The sequence below is a fragment of the Musa acuminata genome, chromosome BXJ3-8, assembly GCF_036884655.1.
Source record: "Musa acuminata AAA Group cultivar baxijiao chromosome BXJ3-8, Cavendish_Baxijiao_AAA, whole genome shotgun sequence".
NCBI lineage: Eukaryota > Viridiplantae > Streptophyta > Magnoliopsida > Zingiberales > Musaceae > Musa > Musa acuminata.
The window spans coordinates 38,478,871-38,492,283 of record NC_088356.1 but is presented as its reverse complement, the minus strand read 5'-3'; the positions used below and the strand labels follow the sequence as shown (position 1 = coordinate 38,492,283).

Genomic DNA, 13,413 nt, shown 5'->3' with positions numbered 1-13,413 from the left:
CGCGGTCAGTCTCGTGGGGCTCGGAGAGAGCTTTCCGGAATGGGGCCGCAATAGCGATTCCGAGTTCGTTCGAGAAAGTCCCGATGGTTTCGGCGCGCGCTTGCCGTGTCCGGTACGCGGTCGGCCTCGTGGGCATCGGAGAGATCCGACGATGGCGATTCCGAGATCGTTCGAGAGGTTTCGGGGCGCGCAATGGGCTCCGGTCGTCGATATGCGCCGTCCGCGACGTGCACAAAGGCGAGGGACGACGCAGACAAAACGAGTGCGATCATACCAGCACTAAAGAACCGGATCCCATCAGAACTCCGAAGTTAAGCGTGCTTGGGCGAGAGTAGTACTAGGATGGGTGACCCCCTGGGAAGTCCTCGTGTTGCACTCCTTTTTGCGCCCCGTGCGGCCAAAAGACTTACTTAAAACTCTCCTTTAAGCTTTTCAATTTTTCCAGCATCATGGCCAACAGTAAATGTGTCATTAACATGTAAATGAAGTCATCATCTAAAAATTTCTTCGTAAACATACAATGATCAGACATGTATGGTTCCAGGATGGGTGACCCCATGGGAAGTCCTCGTGTTGCACTCCTTTTTGCGCCCCGAGCGGCCAAAACCTCTCCCGTCGACCTCCGAGGCGATGGTTTTGGGCCTCGGAATTCGCCGTGACCGCTACGCGGTCAGTCTCGTGGGGCTCGGAGAGAGCTTTCCGGAATGGGGCCGCAATAGCGATTCCGAGTTCGTTCGAGAAAGTCCCGATGGTTTCGGCGCGCGCTTGCCGTGTCCGGTACGCGGTCGGCCTCGTGGGCATCGGAGAGATCCGACGATGGCGATTCCGAGATCGTTCGAGAGGTTTCGGGGCGCGCAATGGGCTCCGGTCGTCGATATGCGCCGTCCGCGACGTGCACAAAGGCGAGGGACGACGCAGACAAAACGAGTGCGATCATACCAGCACTAAAGAACCGGATCCCATCAGAACTCCGAAGTTAAGCGTGCTTGGGCGAGAGTAGTACTAGGATGGGTGACCCCCTGGGAAGTCCTCGTGTTGCACTCCTTTTTGCGCCCCGAGCGGCCAAAAGACTTACTTAAAACTCTCCTTTAAGCTTTTCAATTTTTCCAGCATCATGGCCAACAGTAAATGTGTCATTAACATGTAAATGAAGTCATCATCTAAAAATTTCTTCGTAAACATACAATGATCAGACATGTATGGTTCCAGGATGGGTGACCCCATGGGAAGTCCTCGTGTTGCACTCCTTTTTGCGCCCCGAGCGGCCAAAACCTCTCCCGTCGACCTCCGAGGCGATGGTTTGGGCCTCGGAATTCGCCGTGACCGCTAGGCGGTCAGTCTCGTGGGGCTCGGAGAGAGCTTTCCGGAATGGGGCCGCAATAGCGATTCCGAGTTCGTTCGAGAAATTCCCGATGGTTTCGGCGCGCGCTTGCCGTGTCCGGTACGCGGTCGGCCTCGTGGGCATCGGAGAGATCCGACGATGGCGATTCCGAGATCGTTCGAGAGGTTTCGGGGCGCGCAATGGGCTCCGGTCGTCGATATGCGCCGTCCGCGACGTGCACAAAGGCGAGGGACGACGCACACAAAACGAGTGCGATCATACCAGCACTAAAGCACCGGATCCCATCAGAACTCCGAAGTTAAGCGTGCTTGGGCGAGAGTAGTACTAGGATGGGTGACCCCCTGGGAAGTCCTCGTGTTGCACTCCTTTTTGCGCCCCGAGCGGCCAAAAGACTTACTTAAAACTCTCCTTTAAGCTTTTCAATTTTTCCAGCATCATGGCCAACAGTAAATGTGTCAGTAACATGTAAATGAAGTCATCATCTAAAAATTTCTTCGTAAACATACAATGATCAGACATGTATGGTTCCAGGATGGGTGACCCCATGGGAAGTCCTCGTGTTGCACTCCTTTTTGCGCCCCGAGCGGCCAAAACCTCTCCCGTCGACCTCCGAGGCGATGGTCAGTCTCGTGGGGCTCGGAGAGAGCTTTCCGGAATGGGGCCGCAATAGCGATTCCGAGTTCGTTCGAGAAAGTCCCGATGGTTTCGGCGCGCGCTTTCCGTGTCCGGTATGCGGTCGGCCTCGTGGGCATCGGAGAGATCCGACGATGGCGATTCCGAGATCGTTCGAGAGGTTTCGGGGGGCGCAATGGGCTCCGGTCGTCGATATGCGCCGTCCGCGACGTGCACAAAGGCGAGGGACGACGCACACAAAACGAGTGCGATCATACCAGCACTAAAGCACCGGATCCCATCAGAACTCCGAAGTTAAGCGTGCTTGGGCGAGAGTAGTACTAGGATGGGTGACCCCCTGGGAAGTCCTCGTGTTGCACTCCTTTTTGCGCCCCGAGCGGCCAAAAGACTTACTTAAAACTCTCCTTTAAGCTTTTCAATTTTTCCAGCATCATGGCCAACAGTAAATGTGTCATTAACATGTAAATGAAGTCATCATCTAAAAATTTCTTCGTAAACATACAATGATCAGACATGTATGGTTCCAGGATGGGTGACCCCATGGGAAGTCCTCGTGTTGCACTCCTTTTTGCGCCCCGAGCGGCCAAAACCTCTCCCGTCGACCTCCGAGGCGATGGTTTTGGGCCTCGGAATTCGCCGTGACCGCTACGCAGTCAGTCTCGTGGGGCTCGGAGAGAGCTTTCTGGAATGGGGCCGCAATAGCGATTCCGAGTTCGTTCGAGAAAGTCCCGATGGTTTCGGCGCGCGCTTGCCGTGTCCGGTACGCGGTCGGCCTCATGGGCATCGGAGAGATCCGACGATGGCGATTCCGAGATCGTTCGAGAGGTTTCGGGGCGCGCAATGGGCTCCGGTCGTCGATATGCGCCGTCCGCGACGTGCACAAAGGCGAGGGACGACGCACACAAAACGAGTGCGATCATACCAGCACTAAAGCACCGGATCCCATCAGAACTCCGAAGTTAAGCGTGCTTGGGCGAGAGTAGTACTAGGATGGGTGACCCCCTGGGAAGTCCTCGTGTTGCACTCCTTTTTGCGCCCCGAGCGGCCAAAAGACTTACTTAAAACTCTCCTTTAAGCTTTTCAATTTTTCCAGCATCATGGCCAACAGTAAATGTGTCATTAACATGTAAATGAAGTCATCATCTAAAAATTTCTTCGTAAACATACAATGATCAGACATGTATGGTTCCAGGATGGGTGACCCCATGGGAAGTCCTCGTGTTGCACTCCTTTTTGCGCCCCGAGCGGCCAAAACCTCTCCCGTCGACCTCCGAGGCGATGGTTTTGGGCCTCGGAATTCGCCGTGACCGCTACGCAGTCAGTCTCGTGGGGATCGGAGAGAGCTTTCCGGAATGGGGCCGCAATAGCGATTCCGAGTTCGTTCGAGAAAGTCCCGATGGTTTCGGCGCGCGCTTGCCGTGTCCGGTACGCGGTCGGCCTCGTGGGCATCGGAGAGATCCGACGATGGCGATTCCGAGATCGTTCGAGAGGTTTCGGGGCGCGCAATGGGCTCCGGTCGTCGATATGCGCCGTCCGCGACGTGCACAAAGGCGAGGGACGACGCACACAAAACGAGTGCGATCATACCAGCACTAAAGCACCGGATCCCATCAGAACTCCGAAGTTAAGCGTGCTTGGGCGAGAGTAGTACTAGGATGGGTGACCCCCTGGGAAGTCCTCGTGTTGCACTCCTTTTTGCGCCCCGAGCGGCCAAAAGACTTACTTAAAACTCTCCTTTAAGCTTTTCAATTTTTCCAGCATCATGGCCAACAGTAAATGTGTCATTAACATGTAAATGAAGTCATCATCTAAAAATTTCTTCGTAAACATACAATGATCAGACATGTATGGTTCCAGGATGGGTGACCCCATGGGAAGTCCTCGTGTTGCACTCCTTTTTGCGCCCCGAGCGGCCAAAACCTCTCCCGTCGACCTCCGAGGCGATGGTTTTGGGCCTCGGAATTTGCCGTGACCGCTACGCAGTCAGTCTCGTGGGGATCGGAGAGAGCTTTCCGGAATGGGGCCGCAATAGCGATTCCGAGTTCGTTCGAGAAAGTCCCGATGGTTTCGGCGCGCGCTTGCCGTGTCCGGTACGCGGTCGGCCTCGTGGGCATCGGAGAGATCCGACGATGGCGATTCCGAGATCGTTCGAGAGGTTTCGGGGCGCGCAATGGGCTCCGGTCGTCGATATGCGCCGTCCGCGACGTGCACAAAGGCGAGGGACGACGCACACAAAACGAGTGCGATCATACCAGCACTAAAGCACCGGATCCCATCAGAACTCCGAAGTTAAGCGTGCTTGGGCGAGAGTAGTACTAGGATGGGTGACCCCCTGGGAAGTCCTCGTGTTGCACTCCTTTTTGCGCCCCGAGCGGCCAAAAGACTTACTTAAAACTCTCCTTTAAGCTTTTCAATTTTTCCAGCATCATGGCCAACAGTAAATGTGTCATTAACATGTAAATGAAGTCATCATCTAAAAATTTCTTCGTAAACATACAATGATCAGACATGTATGGTTCCAGGATGGGTGACCCCATGGGAAGTCCTCGTGTTGCACTCCTTTTTGCGCCCCGAGCGGCCAAAACCTCTCCCGTCGACCTCCGAGGCGATGGTTTTGGGCCTCGGAATTCGCCGTGACCGCTACGCAGTCAGTCTCGTGGGGCTCGGAGAGAGCTTTCCGGAATGGGGCCGCAATAGCGATTCCGAGTTCGTTCGAGAAAGTCCCGATGGTTTCGGCGCGCGCTTGCCGTGTCCGGTACGCGGTCGGCCTCATGGGCATCGGAGAGATCCGACGATGGCGATTCCGAGATCGTTCGAGAGGTTTCGGGGCGCGCAATGGGCTCCGGTCGTCGATATGCGCCGTCCGCGACGTGCACAAAGGCGAGGGACGACGCACACAAAACGAGTGCGATCATACCAGCACTAAAGCACCGGATCCCATCAGAACTCCGAAGTTAAGCGTGCTTGGGCGAGAGTAGTACTAGGATGGGTGACCCCCTGGGAAGTCCTCGTGTTGCACTCCTTTTTGCGCCCCGAGCGGCCAAAAGACTTACTTAAAACTCTCCTTTAAGCTTTTCAATTTTTCCAGCATCATGGCCAACAGTAAATGTGTCATTAACATGTAAATGAAGTCATCATCTAAAAATTTCTTCGTAAACATACAATGATCAGACATGTATGGTTCCAGGATGGGTGACCCCATGGGAAGTCCTCGTGTTGCACTCCTTTTTGCGCCCCGAGCGGCCAAAACCTCTCCCGTCGACCTCCGAGGCGATGGTTTTGGGCCTCGGAATTCGCCGTGACCGCTACGCAGTCAGTCTCGTGGGGATCGGAGAGAGCTTTCCGGAATGGGGCCGCAATAGCGATTCCGAGTTCGTTCGAGAAAGTCCCGATGGTTTCGGCGCGCGCTTGCCGTGTCCGGTACGCGGTCGGCCTCGTGGGCATCGGAGAGATCCGACGATGGCGATTCCGAGATCGTTCGAGAGGTTTCGGGGCGCGCAATGGGCTCCGGTCGTCGATATGCGCCGTCCGCGACGTGCACAAAGGCGAGGGACGACGCACACAAAACGAGTGCGATCATACCAGCACTAAAGCACCGGATCCCATCAGAACTCCGAAGTTAAGCGTGCTTGGGCGAGAGTAGTACTAGGATGGGTGACCCCCTGGGAAGTCCTCGTGTTGCACTCCTTTTTGCGCCCCGAGCGGCCAAAAGACTTACTTAAAACTCTCCTTTAAGCTTTTCAATTTTTCCAGCATCATGGCCAACAGTAAATGTGTCATTAACATGTAAATGAAGTCATCATCTAAAAATTTCTTCGTAAACATACAATGATCAGACATGTATGGTTCCAGGATGGGTGACCCCATGGGAAGTCCTCGTGTTGCACTCCTTTTTGCGCCCCGAGCGGCCAAAACCTCTCCCGTCGACCTCCGAGGCGATGGTTTTGGGCCTCGGAATTTGCCGTGACCGCTACGCAGTCAGTCTCGTGGGGATCGGAGAGAGCTTTCCGGAATGGGGCCGCAATAGCGATTCCGAGTTCGTTCGAGAAAGTCCCGATGGTTTCGGCGCGCGCTTGCCGTGTCCGGTACGCGGTCGGCCTCGTGGGCATCGGAGAGATCCGACGATGGCGATTCCGAGATCGTTCGAGAGGTTTCGGGGCGCGCAATGGGCTCCGGTCGTCGATATGCGCCGTCCGCGACGTGCACAAAGGCGAGGGACGACGCACACAAAATGAGTGCGATCATACCAGCACTAAAGCACCGGATCCCATCAGAACTCCGAAGTTAAGCGTGCTTGGGCGAGAGTAGTACTAGGATGGGTGACCCCCTGGGAAGTCCTCGTGTTGCACTCCTTTTTGCGCCCCGAGCGGCCAAAAGACTTACTTAAAACTCTCCTTTAAGCTTTTCAATTTTTCCAGCATCATGGCCAACAGTAAATGTGTCATTAACATGTAAATGAAGTCATCATCTAAAAATTTCTTCGTAAACATACAATGATCAGACATGTATGGTTCCAGGATGGGTGACCCCATGGGAAGTCCTCGTGTTGCACTCCTTTTTGCGCCCCGAGCGGCCAAAACCTCTCCCGTCGACATCCGAGGCGATGGTTTTGGGCCTCGGAATTCGTCGTGACCGCTACGCAGTCAGTCTCGTGGGGCTCGGAGAGAGCTTTCCGGAATGGGGCCGCAATAGCGATTCCGAGTTCGTTCGAGAAAGTCCCGATGGTTTCGGCGCGCGCTTGCCGTGTCCGGTACGCGGTCGGCCTCATGGGCATCGGAGAGATCCGACGATGGCGATTCCGAGATCGTTCGAGAGGTTTCGGGGCGCGCAATGGGCTCCGGTCGTCGATATGCGCCGTCCGCGACGTGCACAAAGGCGAGGGACGACGCACACAAAACGAGTGCGATCATACCAGCACTAAAGCACCGGATCCCATCAGAACTCCGAAGTTAAGCGTGCTTGGGCGAGAGTAGTACTAGGATGGGTGACCCCCTGGGAAGTCCTTGTGTTGCACTCCTTTTTGCGCCCCGAGCGGCCAAAAGACTTACTTAAAACTCTCCTTTAAGCTTTTCAATTTTTCCAGCATCATGGCCAACAGTAAATGTGTCATTAACATGTAAATGAAGTCATCATCTAAAAATTTCTTCGTAAACATACAATGATCAGACATGTATGGTTCCAGGATGGGTGACCCCATGGGAAGTCCTCGTGTTGCACTCCTTTTTGCGCCCCGAGCGGCCAAAACCTCTCCCGTCGACCTCCGAGGCGATGGTTTTGGGCCTCGGAATTCGCCGTGACCGCTACGCAGTCAGTCTCGTGGGGATCGGAGAGAGCTTTCCGGAATGGGGCCGCAATAGCGATTCCGAGTTCGTTCGAGAAAGTCCCGATGGTTTCGGCGCGCGCTTGCCGTGTCCGGTACGCGGTCGGCCTCGTGGGCATCGGAGAGATCCGACGATGGCGATTCCGAGATCGTTCGAGAGGTTTCGGGGCGCGCAATGGGCTCCGGTCGTCGATATGCGCCGTCCGCGACGTGCACAAAGGCGAGGGACGACGCACACAAAACGAGTGCGATCATACCAGCACTAAAGCACCGGATCCCATCAGAACTCCGAAGTTAAGCGTGCTTGGGCGAGAGTAGTACTAGGATGGGTGACCCCCTGGGAAGTCCTCGTGTTGCACTCCTTTTTGCGCCCCGAGCGGCCAAAAGACTTACTTAAAACTCTCCTTTAAGCTTTTCAATTTTTCCAGCATCATGGCCAACAGTAAATGTGTCATTAACATGTAAATGAAGTCATCATCTAAAAATTTCTTCGTAAACATACAATGATCAGACATGTATGGTTCCAGGATGGGTGACCCCATGGGAAGTCCTCGTGTTGCACTCCTTTTTGCGCCCCGAGCGGCCAAAACCTCTCCCGTCGACCTCCGAGGCGATGGTTTTGGGCCTCGGAATTCGCCGTGACCGCTACGCAGTCAGTCTCGTGGGGCTCGGAGAGAGCTTTCCGGAATGGGGCCGCAATAGCGATTCCGAGTTCGTTCGAGAAAGTCCCGATGGTTTCGGCGCGCGCTTGCCGTGTCCGGTACGCGGTCGGCCTCGTGGGCATCGGAGAGATCCGACGATGGCGATTACGAGATCGTTCGAGAGGTTTCGGGGCGTGCAATGGGCTTCGGTCGTCGATATGCGCCGTCCGCGACGTGCACAAAGGCGAGGGACGACGCACACAAAACGAGTGCGATCATACCAGCACTAAAGCACCGGATCCCATCAGAACTCCGAAGTTAAGCGTGCTTGGGCGAGAGTAGTACTAGGATGGGTGACCCCCTGGGAAGTCCTCGTGTTGCACTCCTTTTTGCGCCCCGAGCGGCCAAAAGACTTACTTAAAACTCTCCTTTAAGCTTTTCAATTTTTCCAGCATCATGACCAACAGTAAATGTGTCATTAACATGTAAATGAAGTCATCATCTAAAAATTTCTTCGTAAACATACAATGATCAGACATGTATGGTTCCAGGATGGGTGACCCCATGGGAAGTCCTCGTGTTGCACTCCTTTTTGCGCCCCGAGCGGCCAAAACCTCTCCCGTCGACCTCCGAGGCGATGGTTTTGGGCCTCGGAATTCGCCGTGACCGCTACGCAGTCAGTCTCGTGGGGCTCGGAGAGAGCTTTCCGGAATGGGGCCGCAATAGCGATTCCGAGTTCGTTCGAGAAAGTCCCGATGGTTTCGGCGCGCGCTTGCCGTGTCCGGTACGCGGTCGGCCTCGTGGGCATCGGAGAGATCCGACGATGGCGATTCCGAGATCGTTCGAGAGGTTTCGGGGCGCGCAATGGGCTCCGGTCGTCGATATGCGCCGTCCGCGACGTGCACAAAGGCGAGGGACGACGCACACAAAACGAGTGCGATCATACCAGCACTAAAGCACCGGATCCCATCAGAACTCCGAAGTTAAGCGTGCTTGGGCGAGAGTAGTACTAGGATGGGTGACCCCCTGGGAAGTCCTCGTGTTGCACTCCTTTTTGCGCCCCGAGCGGCCAAAAGACTTACTTAAAACTCTCCTTTAAGCTTTTCAATTTTTCCAGCATCATGGCCAACAGTAAATGTGTCATTAACATGTAAATGAAGTCATCATCTAAAAATTTCTTCGTAAACATACAATGATCAGACATGTATGGTTCCAGGATGGGTGACCCCATGGGAAGTCCTCGTGTTGCACTCCTTTTTGCGCCCCGAGCGGCCAAAACCTCTCCCGTCGACCTCCGAGGCGATGGTTTTGGGCCTCGGAATTCGCCGTGACCGCTACGCGGTCAGTCTCGTGGGGCTCGGAGAGAGCTTTCCGGAATGGGGCCGCAATAGCGATTCCGAGTTCGTTCGAGAAAGTCCCGATGGTTTCGGCGCGCGCTTGCCGTGTCCGGTACGCGGTCGGCCTCGTGGGCATCGGAGAGATCCGACGATGGCGATTCCGAGATCGTTCGAGAGGTTTCGGGGCGCGCAATGGGCTCCGGTCGTCGTTATGCGCCGTCCGCGACGTGCACAAAGGCGAGGGACGACGCACACAAAACGAGTGCGATCATACCAGCACTAAAGCACCGGATCCCATCAGAACTCCAAAGTTAAGCGTGCTTGGGCGAGAGTAGTACTAGGATGGGTGACCCCTTGGGAAGTCCTCGTGTTGCACTCCTTTTTGCGCCCCGAGCGGCCAAAAGACTTACTTAAAACTCTCCTTTAAGCTTTTCAATTTTTCCAGCATCATGGCCAACAGTAAATGTGTCATTAACATGTAAATGAAGTCATCATCTAAAAATTTCTTCGTAAACATACAATGATCAGACATGTATGGTTCCAGGATGGGTGACCCCATGGGAAGTCCTCGTGTTGCACTCCTTTTTGCGCCCCGAGCGGCCAAAACCTCTCCCGTCGACCTCCGAGGCGATGGTTTTGGGCCTCGGAATTCGCCGTGACCGCTACGCGGTCAGTCTCGTGGGGCTCGGAGAGAGCTTTCTGGAATGGGGCCGCAATAGCGATTCCGAGTTCGTTCGAGAAAGTCCCGATGGTTTCGGCGCGCGCTTGCCGTGTCCGGTACGCGGTCGGCCTCGTGGGCATCGGAGAGATCCGACGATGGCGATTCCGAGATCGTTCGAGAGGTTTCGGGGCGCGCAATGGGCTCCGGTCGTCGATATGCGCCGTCCGCGACGTGCACAAAGGCGAGGGACGACGCACACAAAACGAGTGCGATCATACCAGCACTAAAGCACCGGATCCCATCAGAACTCCGAAGTTAAGCGTGCTTGGGCGAGAGTAGTACTAGGATGGGTGACCCCCTGGGAAGTCCTCGTGTTGCACTCCTTTTTGCGCCCCGAGCGGCCAAAAGACTTACTTAAAACTCTCCTTTAAGCTTTTCAATTTTTCCAGCATCATGGCCAACAGTAAATGTGTCATTAACATGTAAATGAAGTCATCATCTAAAAATTTCTTCGTAAACATACAATGATCAGACATGTATGGTTCCAGGATGGGTGACCCCATGGGAAGTCCTCGTGTTGCACTCCTTTTTGCGCCCCGAGCGGCCAAAACCTCTCCCGTCGACCTCCGAGGCGATGGTTTTGGGCCTCGGAATTCGCCGTGACCGCTACGCTGTCAGTCTCGTGGGGCTCGGAGAGAGCTTTCCGGAATGGGGCCGCAATAGCGATTCCGAGTTCGTTCGAGAAAGTCCCGATGGTTTCGGCGCGCGCTTGCCGTGTCCGGTACGCGGTCGGCCTCGTGGGCATCGGAGAGATCCGACGATGGCGATTCCGAGATCGTTCGAGAGGTTTCGGGGCGCGCAATGGGCTCCGGTCGTCGATATGCGCCGTCCGCGACGTGCACAAAGGCGAGGGACGACGCACACAAAACGAGTGCGATCATACCAGCACTAAAGCACCGGATCCCATCAGAACTCCGAAGTTAAGCGTGCTTGGGCGAGAGTAGTACTAGGATGGGTGACCCCCTGGGAAGTCCTCGTGTTGCACTCCTTTTTGCGCCCCGAGCGGCCAAAAGACTTACTTAAAACTCTCCTTTAAGCTTTTCAATTTTTCCAGCATCATGGCCAACAGTAAATGTGTCATTAACATGTAAATGAAGTCATCATCTAAAAATTTCTTCGTAAACATACAATGATCAGACATGTATGGTTCCAGGATGGGTGACCCCATGGGAAGTCCTCGTGTTGCACTCCTTTTTGCGCCCCGAGCGGCCAAAACCTCTCCCGTCGACCTCCGAGGCGATGGTTTTGGGCCTCGGAATTCGCCGTGACCGCTACGCAGTCAGTCTCGTGGGGCTCGGAGAGAGCTTTCCGGAATGGGGCCGCAATAGCGATTCCGAGTTCGTTCGAGAAAGTCCCGATGGTTTCGGCGCGCGCTTGCCGTGTCCGGTACGCGGTCGGCCTCGTGGGCATCGGAGAGATCCGACGATGGCGATTCCGAGATCGTTCGAGAGGTTTCGGGGCGCGCAATGGGCTCCGGTCGTCGATATGCGCCGTCCGCGACGTGCACAAAGGCGAGGGACGACGCACACAAAACGAGTGCGATCATACCAGCACTAAAGCACCGGATCCCATCAGAACTCCGAAGTTAAGCGTGCTTGGGCGAGAGTAGTACTAGGATGGGTGACCCCCTGGGAAGTCCTCGTGTTGCACTCCTTTTTGCGCCCCGAGCGGCCAAAAGACTTACTTAAAACTCTCCTTTAAGCTTTTCAATTTTTCCAGCATCATGGCCAACAGTAAATGTGTCATTAACATGTAAATGAAGTCATCATCTAAAAATTTCTTCGTAAACATACAATGATCAGACATGTATGGTTCCAGGATGGGTGACCCCATGGGAAGTCCTCGTGTTGCACTCCTTTTTGCGCCCCGAGCGGCCAAAACCTCTCCCGTCGACCTCCGAGGCGATGGTTTTGGGCCTCGGAATTCGCCGTGACCGCTACGCGGTCAGTCTCGTGGGGCTCGGAGAGAGCTTTCCGGAATGGGGCCGCAATAGCGATTCCGAGTTCGTTCGAGAAAGTCCCGATGGTTTCGGCGCGCGCTTGCCGTGTCCGGTACGCGGTCGGCCTCGTGGGCATCGGAGAGATCCGACGATGGCGATTCCGAGATCGTTCGAGAGGTTTCGGGGCGCGCAATGGGCTCCGGTCGTCGATATGCGCCGTCCGCGACGTGCACAAAGGCGAGGGACGACGCACACAAAACGAGTGCGATCATACCAGCACTAAAGCACCGGATCCCATCAGAACTCCGAAGTTAAGCGTGCTTGGGCGAGAGTAGTACTAGGATGGGTGACCCCCTGGGAAGTCCTCGTGTTGCACTCCTTTTTGCGCCCCGAGCGGCCAAAAGACTTACTTAAAACTCTCCTTTAAGCTTTTCAATTTTTCCAGCATCATGGCCAACAGTAAATGTGTCATTAACATGTAAATGAAGTCATCATCTAAAAATTTCTTCGTAAACATACAATGATCAGACATGTATGGTTCCAGGATGGGTGACCCCATGGGAAGTCCTCGTGTTGCACTCCTTTTTACGCCCCGAGCGGCCAAAACCTCTCCCGTCGACCTCCGAGGCGATGGTTTTGGGCCTCGGAATTCGCCGTGACCGCTACGCAGTCAGTCTCGTGGGGCTCGGAGAGAGCTTTCCGGAATGGGGCCGCAATAGCGATTCCGAGTTCGTTCGAGAAAGTCCCGATGGTTTCGGCGCGCGCTTGCCGTGTCCGGTACGCGGTCGGCCTCGTGGGCATCGGAGAGATCCGACGATGGCGATTCCGAGATCGTTCGAGAGGTTTCGGGGCGCGCAATGGGCTCCGGTCGTCGATATGCGCCGTCCGCGACGTGCACAAAGGCGAGGGACGACGCACACAAAACGAGTGCGATCATACCAGCACTAAAGCACCGGATCCCATCAGAACTCCGAAGTTAAGCGTGCTTGGGCGAGAGTAGTACTAGGATGGGTGACCCCCTGGGAAGTCCTCGTGTTGCACGCCTTTTTGCGCCCCGAGCGGCCAAAAGACTTACTTAAAACTCTCCTTTAAGCTTTTCAATTTTTCCAGCATCATGGCCAACAGTAAATGTGTCATTAACATGTAAATGAAGTCATCATCTAAAAATTTCTTCGTAAACATACAATGATCAGACATGTATGGTTCCAGGATGGGTGCCCCATGGGAAGTCCTCGTGTTGCACTCCTTTTTGCGCCCCGAGCGGCCAAAACCTCTCCCGTCGACCTCCGAGGCGATGGTTTTGGGCCTCGGAATTCGCCGTGACCGCTACGCAGTCAGTCTCGTGGGGCTCGGAGAGAGCTTTCCGGAATGGGGCCGCAATAGCGATTCCGAGTTCGTTCGAGAAAGTCCCGATGGTTTCGGCGCGCGCTTGCCGTGTCTGGTACGCGGTCGGCCTCGTGGGCATCGGAGAGATCCGACG

General features: G+C 55.0%; 20 non-coding genes across 20 annotated transcripts; all 20 read left to right on the top strand.

Moving 5' to 3' along the window:
• Nucleotides 1–260: 260 nt before the first annotated feature.
• LOC135646471 (5S ribosomal RNA) lies at nucleotides 261–379 on the top strand. Its single transcript, XR_010499220.1, has one exon. It is a non-coding gene; the product is annotated as a 5S ribosomal RNA (ribosomal RNA).
• A 546-nt stretch (nucleotides 380–925) lies between these two features.
• Nucleotides 926–1,044, top strand: LOC135646470 (5S ribosomal RNA). Its single transcript, XR_010499219.1, has one exon. It is a non-coding gene; the product is annotated as a 5S ribosomal RNA (ribosomal RNA).
• Nucleotides 1,045–1,589: 545 nt separating this feature from the next.
• On the top strand, nucleotides 1,590–1,708 carry LOC135647762 (5S ribosomal RNA). The gene has a single exon (XR_010500484.1). It is a non-coding gene; the product is annotated as a 5S ribosomal RNA (ribosomal RNA).
• A 510-nt stretch (nucleotides 1,709–2,218) lies between these two features.
• On the top strand, nucleotides 2,219–2,337 carry LOC135647751 (5S ribosomal RNA). The gene has a single exon (XR_010500479.1). It is a non-coding gene; the product is annotated as a 5S ribosomal RNA (ribosomal RNA).
• Nucleotides 2,338–2,883: 546 nt separating this feature from the next.
• On the top strand, nucleotides 2,884–3,002 carry LOC135647740 (5S ribosomal RNA). Its single transcript, XR_010500468.1, has one exon. It is a non-coding gene; the product is annotated as a 5S ribosomal RNA (ribosomal RNA).
• A 546-nt stretch (nucleotides 3,003–3,548) lies between these two features.
• LOC135647728 (5S ribosomal RNA) lies at nucleotides 3,549–3,667 on the top strand. The gene has a single exon (XR_010500457.1). It is a non-coding gene; the product is annotated as a 5S ribosomal RNA (ribosomal RNA).
• Nucleotides 3,668–4,213: 546 nt separating this feature from the next.
• On the top strand, nucleotides 4,214–4,332 carry LOC135647716 (5S ribosomal RNA). The gene has a single exon (XR_010500446.1). It is a non-coding gene; the product is annotated as a 5S ribosomal RNA (ribosomal RNA).
• Nucleotides 4,333–4,878: 546 nt separating this feature from the next.
• LOC135647702 (5S ribosomal RNA) lies at nucleotides 4,879–4,997 on the top strand. Its single transcript, XR_010500434.1, has one exon. It is a non-coding gene; the product is annotated as a 5S ribosomal RNA (ribosomal RNA).
• A 546-nt stretch (nucleotides 4,998–5,543) lies between these two features.
• On the top strand, nucleotides 5,544–5,662 carry LOC135647691 (5S ribosomal RNA). Its single transcript, XR_010500423.1, has one exon. It is a non-coding gene; the product is annotated as a 5S ribosomal RNA (ribosomal RNA).
• Nucleotides 5,663–6,208: 546 nt separating this feature from the next.
• Nucleotides 6,209–6,327, top strand: LOC135647679 (5S ribosomal RNA). Its single transcript, XR_010500412.1, has one exon. It is a non-coding gene; the product is annotated as a 5S ribosomal RNA (ribosomal RNA).
• Nucleotides 6,328–6,873: 546 nt separating this feature from the next.
• LOC135648111 (5S ribosomal RNA) lies at nucleotides 6,874–6,992 on the top strand. Its single transcript, XR_010500801.1, has one exon. It is a non-coding gene; the product is annotated as a 5S ribosomal RNA (ribosomal RNA).
• A 546-nt stretch (nucleotides 6,993–7,538) lies between these two features.
• On the top strand, nucleotides 7,539–7,657 carry LOC135647668 (5S ribosomal RNA). Its single transcript, XR_010500401.1, has one exon. It is a non-coding gene; the product is annotated as a 5S ribosomal RNA (ribosomal RNA).
• Nucleotides 7,658–8,203: 546 nt separating this feature from the next.
• On the top strand, nucleotides 8,204–8,322 carry LOC135647656 (5S ribosomal RNA). The gene has a single exon (XR_010500390.1). It is a non-coding gene; the product is annotated as a 5S ribosomal RNA (ribosomal RNA).
• A 546-nt stretch (nucleotides 8,323–8,868) lies between these two features.
• On the top strand, nucleotides 8,869–8,987 carry LOC135647645 (5S ribosomal RNA). The gene has a single exon (XR_010500379.1). It is a non-coding gene; the product is annotated as a 5S ribosomal RNA (ribosomal RNA).
• A 546-nt stretch (nucleotides 8,988–9,533) lies between these two features.
• LOC135646427 (5S ribosomal RNA) lies at nucleotides 9,534–9,652 on the top strand. Its single transcript, XR_010499179.1, has one exon. It is a non-coding gene; the product is annotated as a 5S ribosomal RNA (ribosomal RNA).
• Nucleotides 9,653–10,198: 546 nt separating this feature from the next.
• LOC135647634 (5S ribosomal RNA) lies at nucleotides 10,199–10,317 on the top strand. Its single transcript, XR_010500368.1, has one exon. It is a non-coding gene; the product is annotated as a 5S ribosomal RNA (ribosomal RNA).
• A 546-nt stretch (nucleotides 10,318–10,863) lies between these two features.
• On the top strand, nucleotides 10,864–10,982 carry LOC135647623 (5S ribosomal RNA). Its single transcript, XR_010500357.1, has one exon. It is a non-coding gene; the product is annotated as a 5S ribosomal RNA (ribosomal RNA).
• Nucleotides 10,983–11,528: 546 nt separating this feature from the next.
• Nucleotides 11,529–11,647, top strand: LOC135647612 (5S ribosomal RNA). Its single transcript, XR_010500346.1, has one exon. It is a non-coding gene; the product is annotated as a 5S ribosomal RNA (ribosomal RNA).
• Nucleotides 11,648–12,193: 546 nt separating this feature from the next.
• LOC135647600 (5S ribosomal RNA) lies at nucleotides 12,194–12,312 on the top strand. The gene has a single exon (XR_010500335.1). It is a non-coding gene; the product is annotated as a 5S ribosomal RNA (ribosomal RNA).
• A 546-nt stretch (nucleotides 12,313–12,858) lies between these two features.
• LOC135648177 (5S ribosomal RNA) lies at nucleotides 12,859–12,977 on the top strand. Its single transcript, XR_010500866.1, has one exon. It is a non-coding gene; the product is annotated as a 5S ribosomal RNA (ribosomal RNA).
• Nucleotides 12,978–13,413: the final 436 nt, after the last annotated feature.